Raw genomic sequence first — 10,539 nt, 5'->3', positions numbered from 1 at the left:
CTGGGCTGAAGGCAGCACTAAACTGCTGAGCCACCCAGGCTGCCCCTGATTTATATATGTATCTTTTTTTTAAAAAAAAAAATATATATATGTGTCTTTTTAAATCAGCTAACATTTTAGACTCTAATTGGGTTTCTATTGATTATACTGATTCTCTCTCATTTAATTTTTATTCTTGTGTTTCTACATTGGTCCAAAACACAAGAACCATATGTAATCATTATGGTAATAACACACATTATGGTTTTATTCCTGAATAGATAGAAGTTATTTATTTATTTACTTACTTATTTTTTACTCTACAAGGTTGTTTGTTTGACACCAGGTATGGTAGGGAGGGTTCCTGGGTAGGGCTAATGCCCCATGTTCCACTCAGCCACGTGAAGAGACCCATGCTAGAGCTGGTGGTCAAGGGCAACCAGCCAGATGAGATCAGAGGGAACATACTGATTTCCAGGTTTTGTGTTCATTTTGCCCTTGGCCCCTTTTTTGGTTGGCTTCCTAGTATCCTACCCTCAGAACTTGAAGCCAATAGCTCTTTGGATTTTGCCCAGAACTTGGTTATTAGGAATGGCCTGTCCACTCTTGTAGTCCACTGTGCCCTGAAGCTTTTCATTGATTTTCATCGCCAAGTCTTTCTGAGTCAGCCCCTTGCTCTGCTGGCCCTGCTGGATCACCTTGCCCACCTCTAGGGTCACCTGATGATGATCCAGCTTGGCCATAGTCTTGGTGATCAAATGCTGTTTGTTCTGGTCAGCAGCCCATTCTTGGAAATCTCCACATCTTCTCTTCATCTCTGAGCTGCTAAGATGGCCTGCTTGGATTTAGGGCCCTTTCTTCACAGGACTGTCACCATGTCCCACTTGTTCTTGGCCATGGCAGTCACGCAGGTCTGGCTGGCCATCTGGTGGCTCCGGGGCAACTGCTCGAGAACTGGACCTGCAATGTTCCCTCACTGCTTGGCTGCTTCCTGATAGAAGTTATTTTAAATTTAAGATGTTACATGATCCTTTGTATGGTATGTTTCCTCTCCTTCCTTTGAAAGTTCATGCCGTTATGCATCACCACTCTTTTCTGCATTTTTCTTCTGACTTCCATATCATCTCCTTATGTTCATGGGAAGGCTACAGTCCCCAACTCTGTTTTAGCCATCCTTCTCTTCAAATGAAATGATCACTCTCAATTTTAATAACAAAACAATGCAAGGTCACTTTGGTGTGTATAGTTTCCACAATTTTCTCAAGAAAGTGGGAAAAATGGTGTATCAGAATTAATGGCTCCTTGAACTCTCTGAAGACTCCCAGTGACCACAATTCTCATATTTTTCATGTGTAACACTTATATATTATGTCCAAGCAAAAAATTAGCATTAAAAAAATTCTTAAGAGTGATGTCAGCAAAAATGGTAGAGTAAGATTTCCAGGGGCTCTCTCTCCCCATAACACTGAAAATCTCCCTTAACACTGAAAATCCTGGTAAAAACTGTCAGAATCAACTTTATCAAAACTCTAGAAGATAGTCAAAGATTTATTTTTTTAAGATTGATTGATGAGAGACACAGAGAGAAAGAAGCAGAAACACAGGCAGAGGGAGAAGCAGGCTCCCTGAAGGGAGCCCAATGTGGGACTCAATCCCGGGACTCCAGGATCACGACCTGAGCTGAAGGCAGACACTCAACCACTGAGTCACCTAGGCGTCCCAAGTCAGAGGTTTATGGCCATGAGGCAAATGCTTAATCATGAGAAAGGTCACTGAAACTAGTGGGGATGAGGATCTGGCATTTTAACTTAGTCTTACCCCATCCTTTCCCAGTGCAGCAGCAGTCTCAAAGGCAGCCACCATTCCCAGTGTGCACATCTAGTCCAAAACTTCAGGAGACTTTGATCAAGAAATTCTGCTGGTCTGTTTCAACTTGCCTATGGGTCCTCTGAAGAGCTGACACACAAGGGACCTGCTTTTGTTCTTCCTAATCCAGAACTCTCTCAGGGTGGAAAGATGCCCATGGCTACATGGAGGATGCTCCTGGAAAAGAATGAAAGCCAAATGCTGTCTGGGGCAAGAAATAATGGTTGAGATAAATAAGAGACATTCCGAAAGCTGGGGAGGAAAAGCTAGAGAGTGAGAAACTTTGGTGAAAAGGGCTTTGAAAGACTCCCACACACAGTGGAGGACCTAGAAATCCATATGCATGGCCAGGGCAGGATGCATGCTCACAAAAGACCTGGGAAGATCATAAGCTTTCACCACTGGCTGGTCTTTAGACTCTGCATAAACAGAAAATGAAGGCTTAGGCAGAGTTGTAAACAGCCTGGTTAATTGTTGAAGGAATGCCCCAACACAGAGCTAATCTGCAAAAAACGAGGGAGTTTCTTTCTTTCTTTCTTTCTTTCTTTGCTTTCTTGCTTTCTAGAATACACCAAAATGTCCATCCAGTTTTTAATAAAAAAGTATGAAGTATGTAAAGACACAAGAAAGTATGGCCCATTCCCAGGATAAAAAAACTGAACAATGAATAGGGGGAAATCTGCACTATTGCTTTACTGTGTTTCTCCTTTACTCTCACACAAAGACCACACTTAAAACACTTCTGACACCAGATGTTCAGTGTTTTTTCCCACACCAAAGCAATTCTGTGATACTACCTGGGTGTCCCACATTCTAACTCAATTCTGACACTATCAATAGTGTCAGATCTCACAAGTCAAGGACCCACTCTCATGAGAATGCCCCCCCACTTCAGATGCCAATGGCAATTAGTAGGTCTTCAGGTTACCCACAAGTTCTATCTAACTTGGCTACAAATCAGAGGTTCTTGTGACTGCCCCCCAACCTTGGATTCAATTATTTGTTAGAACAGCTCACAGAACTCAGTTTACACTTACCAGTTTATTAAAAGATATGATAAGGGATACAGATGGCTGGCCAGATGAAGAAATGCATAGTATGAAGTCTGAGAAGGTCCAAAGCACAGAAGCTTCTGTCCCCATGGAGTTGGGCTGCATCAACCTCCTAGTACTTAAATGTGTTCACCAACCTGTAAGCTCTCTGAACCTCACACTGTTGGAATTTTAGGGAGGCTTCCTCATATAGGCATGATCAGTTATTAACTCTACTTCAAGCCCCTTTCCAAGGTTTTCGTCATGGCTTGGTTTTTCAGATGGCCAGCTCCCATGCAGGAGCTATCCAGGAGCCCACCCAGAGTCAACTCTTTAGAACAAAAGATGCTCCTACTGCTTTTATCACTTAGGAATTTACAAGGGTTTTAGGAGCCCTCTGCCAGGAATGGAAATGGAAACTAAATATTTTTTAAATAATAAATCAAAATATCACAAACAGAAATTATCCTTGAGAAAATACAGACATTAAAGCAACTATATTAACTATGCTCCAAGAGCTAAAGGAAATATTAAAAAGCTGAAGAAAACCAGAAGGATTATGTCTTAACAAATAGGGAACGTCAATAAAGAAATAGACATTATAAAAAAGGAAATAAAATAGAAATTTTAGAGCTTAAAAGTACAATAGCTGATATGAAAAAATTTGCAAAGTGCTTCAACAGCAGGTTTGAGCAAATGAATCAGCAAACGTGAAAATTGGTCTGATGAAATATTTCAACCTGAGAACCAGAAAGAGAAAACAGTGAAAAAAATGAACAAAGACTAAGTGACCGGTGGGACACCATTAAGTGGACTAACATATACATAATAGGAGTCCCAGAAGGAGAAAAGAGAGAGGAAAGGGGCAGGAAGAATAGTTGAAAAAAAGATATGGAAAATTTTCCAAATCTGATAAAAAAAAAAACCATGAATCCATATATTCAAGAAACTCAGTGAGGGCTCCTGGATGGCTTAGTCAATTAAGCATCTGCCTTTGGCTCAGGTCATGATCCCAGGACCCTGGGATTGAGCCCCACAATGGGCTCCCTCCTCCCCAGGGAGCCTATTTCTCCCTCTCCCTCTGCCTACAGCTCCCCTTGCTTGTGCCCCTTCTCTGTCAAATAAATTAATAAAATCTTTTTTAAAAATTCAGTGAACTCAAGTAGAATGAATACATATTTATACACACCAAGACATAGGACAAGAAGGAAAAAAGGAATCTTGAGACAGGGGAAGAAGCAACTTATAACATACAAGGATCTTCAGCAAGATTAACAGTAGATTTCTCATCAGAAGCCATGGAGACCAGTAGGCAGTGGGGCTGACATATTTAAAGTGCTGAAAAGACAAAACCTGTCAACCAAGAATTCTATACCTGGCAAAACTATCCTTCAAAAATGAAGGCAAAATTAAGACATTCCTGAAGAAACAAAAGCTGATGGAGTCTGTTACTAGTAGATCTTCTCTACAAGAAATGCTACAGGGGGTGCTACAAACTGAAATGAAAAAATACTACATAGTAACTTGAAGCTATACAAAAAAATAAAGAACACTGGTAAAGGTAATTACAGGTGAGTATAAAAGCTACTATTACTCATGAGAGACACACAGAGGCAAAGATATAGGCAGAGGGAGAAGCAGCTTCCCCATGGGGCACTCCATCCCAGGATCCCAGGACCACCACCTGAGCCAAAAGCAGATGCTCAACCACTGAGTTACCCAGGTGCCCCTGAAGTAGACTTTATTTTTTTAAATATTTTATTTATTTATTCACGAGAGACAGACAGAGAGAGAGAGAGAGAGAGAGAGAGAGAGAGAGGCAGAGACACAGGCAGAGGGAGAAGTAGGCTCCTGCAGGGAGCCCAATGTAGGACTCGATCCCAGGTCTCCAGGGTCACGCTCTGGGCTGAAGACGGCGCTAAACCACTGAGCCACCCAGGCTTCCCTGAAGTAGACTTTAAATCAAAACTGTTCTAAGAGACAATGAAGGGTATTATTTAATGATAGAAGAGTGAATGCATTGAGAAGATATAACAATTATGTAGATACCTAACAGAGCCCCCAAATATATGAAGAAAAAGTTGACAGAATAGAACAGAGAAATAGTTCTACAAGAATAGTTTGGAGACTTAAACACCTCACTTACAATAATGAATAAAGTAACTAGACAGACGATCAGTGGGGACATGAAGGAAGTGAACAAAACCATATGCCAGCATTGTCCAGGGCAGATCATATGTTAAGCCACAAAACAAGTCACAATAAATTTTTTAAAAATGGAATCACACAAAATATCTTCTCTGACTACAATGGAATGAAACAAGAAATTTAGAAGGAAAACTAGAGAATCCACAAAATGTGTAAATTAAACAATATTCTTTTTTAAAATGTATTTTTAAAGTTTGTTGTTATTTTTTTTAGTAATCACTACATCCAACATGGGGCTTGAATTCATGGCCCCACATTGAGTTGCATGCTCTTCCTGCTGAGCCAGCCAGGCACAGTTAAAAAATAAAAATTAAAAAATATATATATAATATACATAAATTTTATATATATTATATATGTTTTAACATATTTTTATATATAAAGTTTATTTATAAACAATACATTCTTTTTAAAAAATTTTATTTATTTGTGAAAGAGAGAGAGACAAGGGAGAGGGAGAGAAAGGAGAGCATACGTGGGGGAAGGGGCACAGGGAGTCCAGCTGGAGCCTCAATCCCAGGACCCTGAGATCATGAGTTGAGCTGAAGGCAGATATTTGACCCACTGAGCCACCCAGGCACCCCTAAACAATACATTCTTTTTTAAAAAATTATTTATTTATTTTAGAGAGAGAGAGATCACAAGCAGGGAGGAAAGGCAGAGGGAGAAGTAGACTCCCTGCTGAGCAGGGAACCTGATGCAGGACTCAATCCCAGGACCCTGAGATCCTGAACTGAGCCAAAGGCAGATGCTAAACTGACTTAAGCCACCTGGGCACCCCTAAACAATACATTCTTAAATAACAAATTGATCATAGAAGAAATCACAAAATAAATTAGAAAATATTTTGAAATGAACAAAAACAAAAATAATCAAAACTTGTGACATGCGGTGAAAACAGAAATTTATAGCTATAATGTCTATATTTAAAAGAAAGGTCTTAAATATATAGCTTATACTTTAAAGAACTAAAAAAAGAAGAGCAAACTAAGTCCAAAGTTAGCAGAGAGAGGAAAAGATAAAGGTTAGAGTAAAGATAAATTAAATCATGATCAGAACAACAGAAAAAAAATCAATAAAACCAAATTTAGTTATTTGAAGATTAATAAAATTGACCAAACTTTAGCTAGATCGACTAAGAAAAAAAGAAGACTCAATAAAATCAGGAAAGAAAATGGGGATCTTACTACTGACTTTACCAAAAAAAGCATTATAAAAGAATACTATGAATAATTATATGCCAACAAAGTATGACATAGATGAAATGGACAAATTACTAGAAACATACAAACTCCCAAAACTAACTCAAAAAGAAATAGAAAATCTGAATTGAATGTTTTTATCATGAGTTGGATTCTGTCAAAGGAAAAGCCTTTGACAGAATTAATTGAGAAGATCATGTTCTATTAATGTGGTGTATAACAAATTAGGATATTGAATTGATAATCCAAAACCTCCCAACAAAGAAATCCCAGGACAAGATGGCTTCACTGCTGAATTCTACAAAATATTTATAGAAGAATTATCATTAATACTTTTCAAACTCCTCCAAAAAATAGAAAAGGAGGAAACATTTTCTATCTCTTTATAAGGCCAACATTATCCTGATACTAAAGCCAGACAAAAACATCACAAGAACACTGCAGACCAGTGTATATCATAAATATAAATGCAAAAGTCCTCAACAAAATACTAGCAAGCTAAACAATGATTATAAATGTGACCAAATGGGATTTCTCAGGAATGTAAGAGTGGGGGACACCTGGGTGGCTCAGTGGTTGAGTGTCTGCCTTCAGCTCAGGTTGTGATCCTGGAGTCCTGGGATCGGGTCCCACATCAGGCTACCTGCTTCTCCCTCTGCCTGTGTCTCTGCCTCTCTCTCTCTCTCTCTCTCTCTCTCTCATAAATAAATAAATAAAAAATAAAAAAAAATAAATAAATAAATAAAATCTTTAAAAAAAGGATGTAAGAGTGGATGAACAAGTGAAAAATCAATTGGTGCAATATACCACATTAATAGAAGGAAGAGGAAAAAAGCCTAACCTCCTGATCATATTAATTCATATAGCAAAAACATTTGACAAAATCTAACACTTTGGGGATCCCTGAGTAGCTCAGTGGTTTAGTGCCTGCCTTCAGCCCAGGATGTGATCCTGGAGACCTGGGATCAAATCCCATGTCGGGCTCCCAGCATGGAGCCTGTTTCTCCCTCTGCCTATGTCTCTGCCTCTGTGTGTGTGTGTGTGTGTCTCTCATGAATAAATAAATAAATTAAAATCTTTAAAAAAAAATCTAACACTCTGTCATGAGAAAAACACCCAACAGACTAGCAATAGGAGAGAACTTCCTTATTATAAAGGAAATTTATTAAAAACACACCAAAAGCACAAACAACAAAAGAGAAAATAAACTCGGTTTCATTAAAATTAAAAAGTTTTGTGTTTTAAAGGACATTCTCGGGAAGCCCGGGTGGCTCAGTGGTTTAGCGCCTGCCTTCAGCCCAGGACATGATCCTGGAGTCCCAGGATCGAGTCCCACATTGGGCTCCCTGCATGGAGCCTGCTTCTCCCTCTGCCTGTGTCTCTGCCTCTCTCTCTCTTTCTCTGTGTCTCTCATGAATAAATAAATAAAATATTTTTTTAAAAAAAGGACACTCTCAAGAGAGTAAAACAACCCCTATCAGAGAAACTATCTCCCAATCATATATATTTTTAATGTTATTTATTTATTTGAGAGAGTGAGAGAGAGGGTAGAGCACAAGATGGGGGAGGGGCAGAGGGCAAAGCAGACTCCCCACTGAGCAGGGAACCTGATGTAGGGCTTCATCCCAGGACCCTGAGATCATGACCTGAGCCTAAGGCAGACACTTAAATGACTGAGCCACCCAGGCACCATCCCCATCTTATATTTGATAAGTCTAGTAACCAGTATAAACAACTCTTACAACTCAACAATAAAAAGGCAAATAATCCAATTTAAAAATTGACAAACTAGTTGAATAGACATTTCTCCAAAGATGAATGGCTAATGAGCATGTGAAATAATGCTCGACATCATTAGTCATTAGGGAAATGTAAAACCACAATGATACACCAGGAAAAGAAAAAAAGTAATAACAGGTGTTGGCAAGGATGTAAAGAAATTAGGACCCTCAAGTATTGGGAATGCAAGATGGTGCAGTCACTGTGAAAAATAGTATAGTGGTTTCTCATGTTAAACATAGATTGACTATATGACCCAGCAATTTCACTCCTAGGTACATACACCAAAGAATTGAAAACAGGTATTCAAGCTAAAACTTGTATATGAATGTTCATAGTTGTTCTATTCATGACATCCAAAAGGTGGAAATAATCCAAATGTCCATCAGCAGGTGAATGGATAAATAAAATGGGGTATGTCCATACAGTGGAATATTATTCAGTTGTAATAGGGAATGAAGTACTGATATATCCTACCATGTGAATAAATCTTGAAAACATGCTATGTGAATGAAGCCAGACATAAGAGACCTCATGGTGTGTGATTCCTTTATTTTATTTTATTTTATTTTATTTTATTTTATTTTATTTTATTTTTTTAAACAAGATTTTTAAAAATATTTTATTCATGAGAGACAGAGAGAGACACACACACATACAGAAGAGAGAGAGAGAGAGAGAGAGAGAGAGGCAGAGATACAGGCAGAGGGAGAAGCAGGCTCCATGCAGGGAGCCCGACGTGGGACTCAATCCGGGGTCTCCAGGATCACGCCCTGGGCTGAAGGCGGCGCTAAACCGCTGAGCCACCTGGGCTGCCCATGTGATTCCTTTCATATAAAATACTTAGAATAGGTAAATCCACAGATACAGAAACAAGATTAATGGTTGCCAAGATTAAGAGCAGATAGGGAGGGATCCCTGGGTGGCGCAGCGGTTTGGCGCCTGCCTTTGGCCCAGGGCGCAATCCTGGAGACCCGGGATCGAATCCCACATCGGGCTCCCGGTACATGGAGCCTGCTTCTCCCTCTGCCTGTGTGTCTGCCTCTCTCTCTCTCTCTCTCTGTGACTATCATAAATTAAAAAAAAAAAAGAGCAGACATTAAGCATTAAGAGTAAGCATTAAGAGTAACTGCTTAATGTGTAGGTTTCCACTTCAGGGTATTGAAAAAATTCTGGAACTAGATAGAACTAATGGTTGCAGAAAGCTGTGAATGTACTTAATGCCACTAAATCACACACTTTGAGGGGCACCTGGCTGGCTCAGTCAGTGGAATGTTACTCTTGATCTTGGGGTTGTGAGTTTGAGACCCACATTGGGTAGAGTGATTACTTAAAAAAATCTTTAAAAAGGGTCAAAATGATTAATTTTATGTTGTATTTTACCACACTTCAAAAAAGCAATGAAATAAAAATTATTAGAAATGCTTTGTAAGTAGCATGATAGTCTTCAATGGAAAGATCTCTAAGGAATTTCTGTGAAGTTATTAAATATCATGCTTAAAGAGTTTGGGTTTCTTTTTTAAAGATTTTTTTTAAATTTATTTGAGAGAGTGTGTGTGAGCAGGGGGAAGGGCAGAAGGAGAGAGAGAATCCTGAAGCTGACTCCCTGCTGAGTGCAGAGGCCAACATGGGGCTTGATCCTAGACCCTGAGATCATAACCAGAGCTGAAATCCAGAGTTGACCACTTAGCCTACTGAGTCACCCAGGCACCCCTGGGGTTTTTTATATATGTACAGCTCTGTAGCTTGTTTTTATCACTTGATAAGGTACCCTACAGAACTTTTACCCTCAAGTAAATATAGAATAGTTTCTACTCTGATGATTAGTATTATACAGACCTTTACTCTCCAATATGTTAGTGGCTAGTGAACAACCTGCTATGTGGCTCATACTACATGTTTAAATGATAATATTTGGGGTGTATTGGATTAAATCAAGTATATTATTAAAACTAATCTCACTTTTAAAAAGCCTTTTATTGGGATCCCTGGGTGGCGCAGCGGTTTGGCGCCTGCCTTTGGCTCAGGGCGTGATCCTGGAGACCCAGGATCGAATCCCACGTCGGGCTCCCGGTGCATGGAGCCTGCTTCTGTCTCTGCCTCTCTCTCTCTCTCTCTCTCTCTGACTATCATAAATAAATAAAAAGCCTTTTATTTTTATTTTTTAAAGATTTTATTTATTTATTTATTTATTTATTTATTTATTTATTTGAGAGAGAATGAGCAAGAGAGAACAGGAGTGGGGGGGAGGGACAGAGGGAGAAACTGAGCAGGGAGTAGGACACAGGGCTCAATCCAGGGACTCCAAGATTACGACTGGAGCCAAAGGCAGCTGCCCAACCCACTGAGCCACCTACGCACCCCTTACAAAGCCTTTTTAAATAGGACTACTAGAAAATTTAGAAATATGTATGTGGCTCACATTATTTATATATTTTTAAAGATTTATTTATTTACTCATGAGAGACACAGAG

General features: G+C 39.3%; 1 pseudogene; it reads right to left on the bottom strand.

Annotated features, from left to right (window-relative positions):
- Positions 1–515: 515 nt before the first annotated feature.
- Positions 516–877, bottom strand: LOC129519880 (endothelial differentiation-related factor 1-like; annotated as a pseudogene).
- Between the last annotated feature and the right edge of the window lie 9,662 nt (positions 878–10,539).

The sequence above is a fragment of the Nyctereutes procyonoides genome, unplaced genomic scaffold (genome assembly GCF_905146905.1).
Source record: "Nyctereutes procyonoides isolate TBG_1078 unplaced genomic scaffold, NYPRO_anot_genome, whole genome shotgun sequence".
In the NCBI taxonomy this organism is placed as follows: domain Eukaryota; kingdom Metazoa; phylum Chordata; class Mammalia; order Carnivora; family Canidae; genus Nyctereutes; species Nyctereutes procyonoides.
Note: the sequence above shows the minus strand (reverse complement) of the source record. Positions and strands in the feature narration are given on the sequence as shown.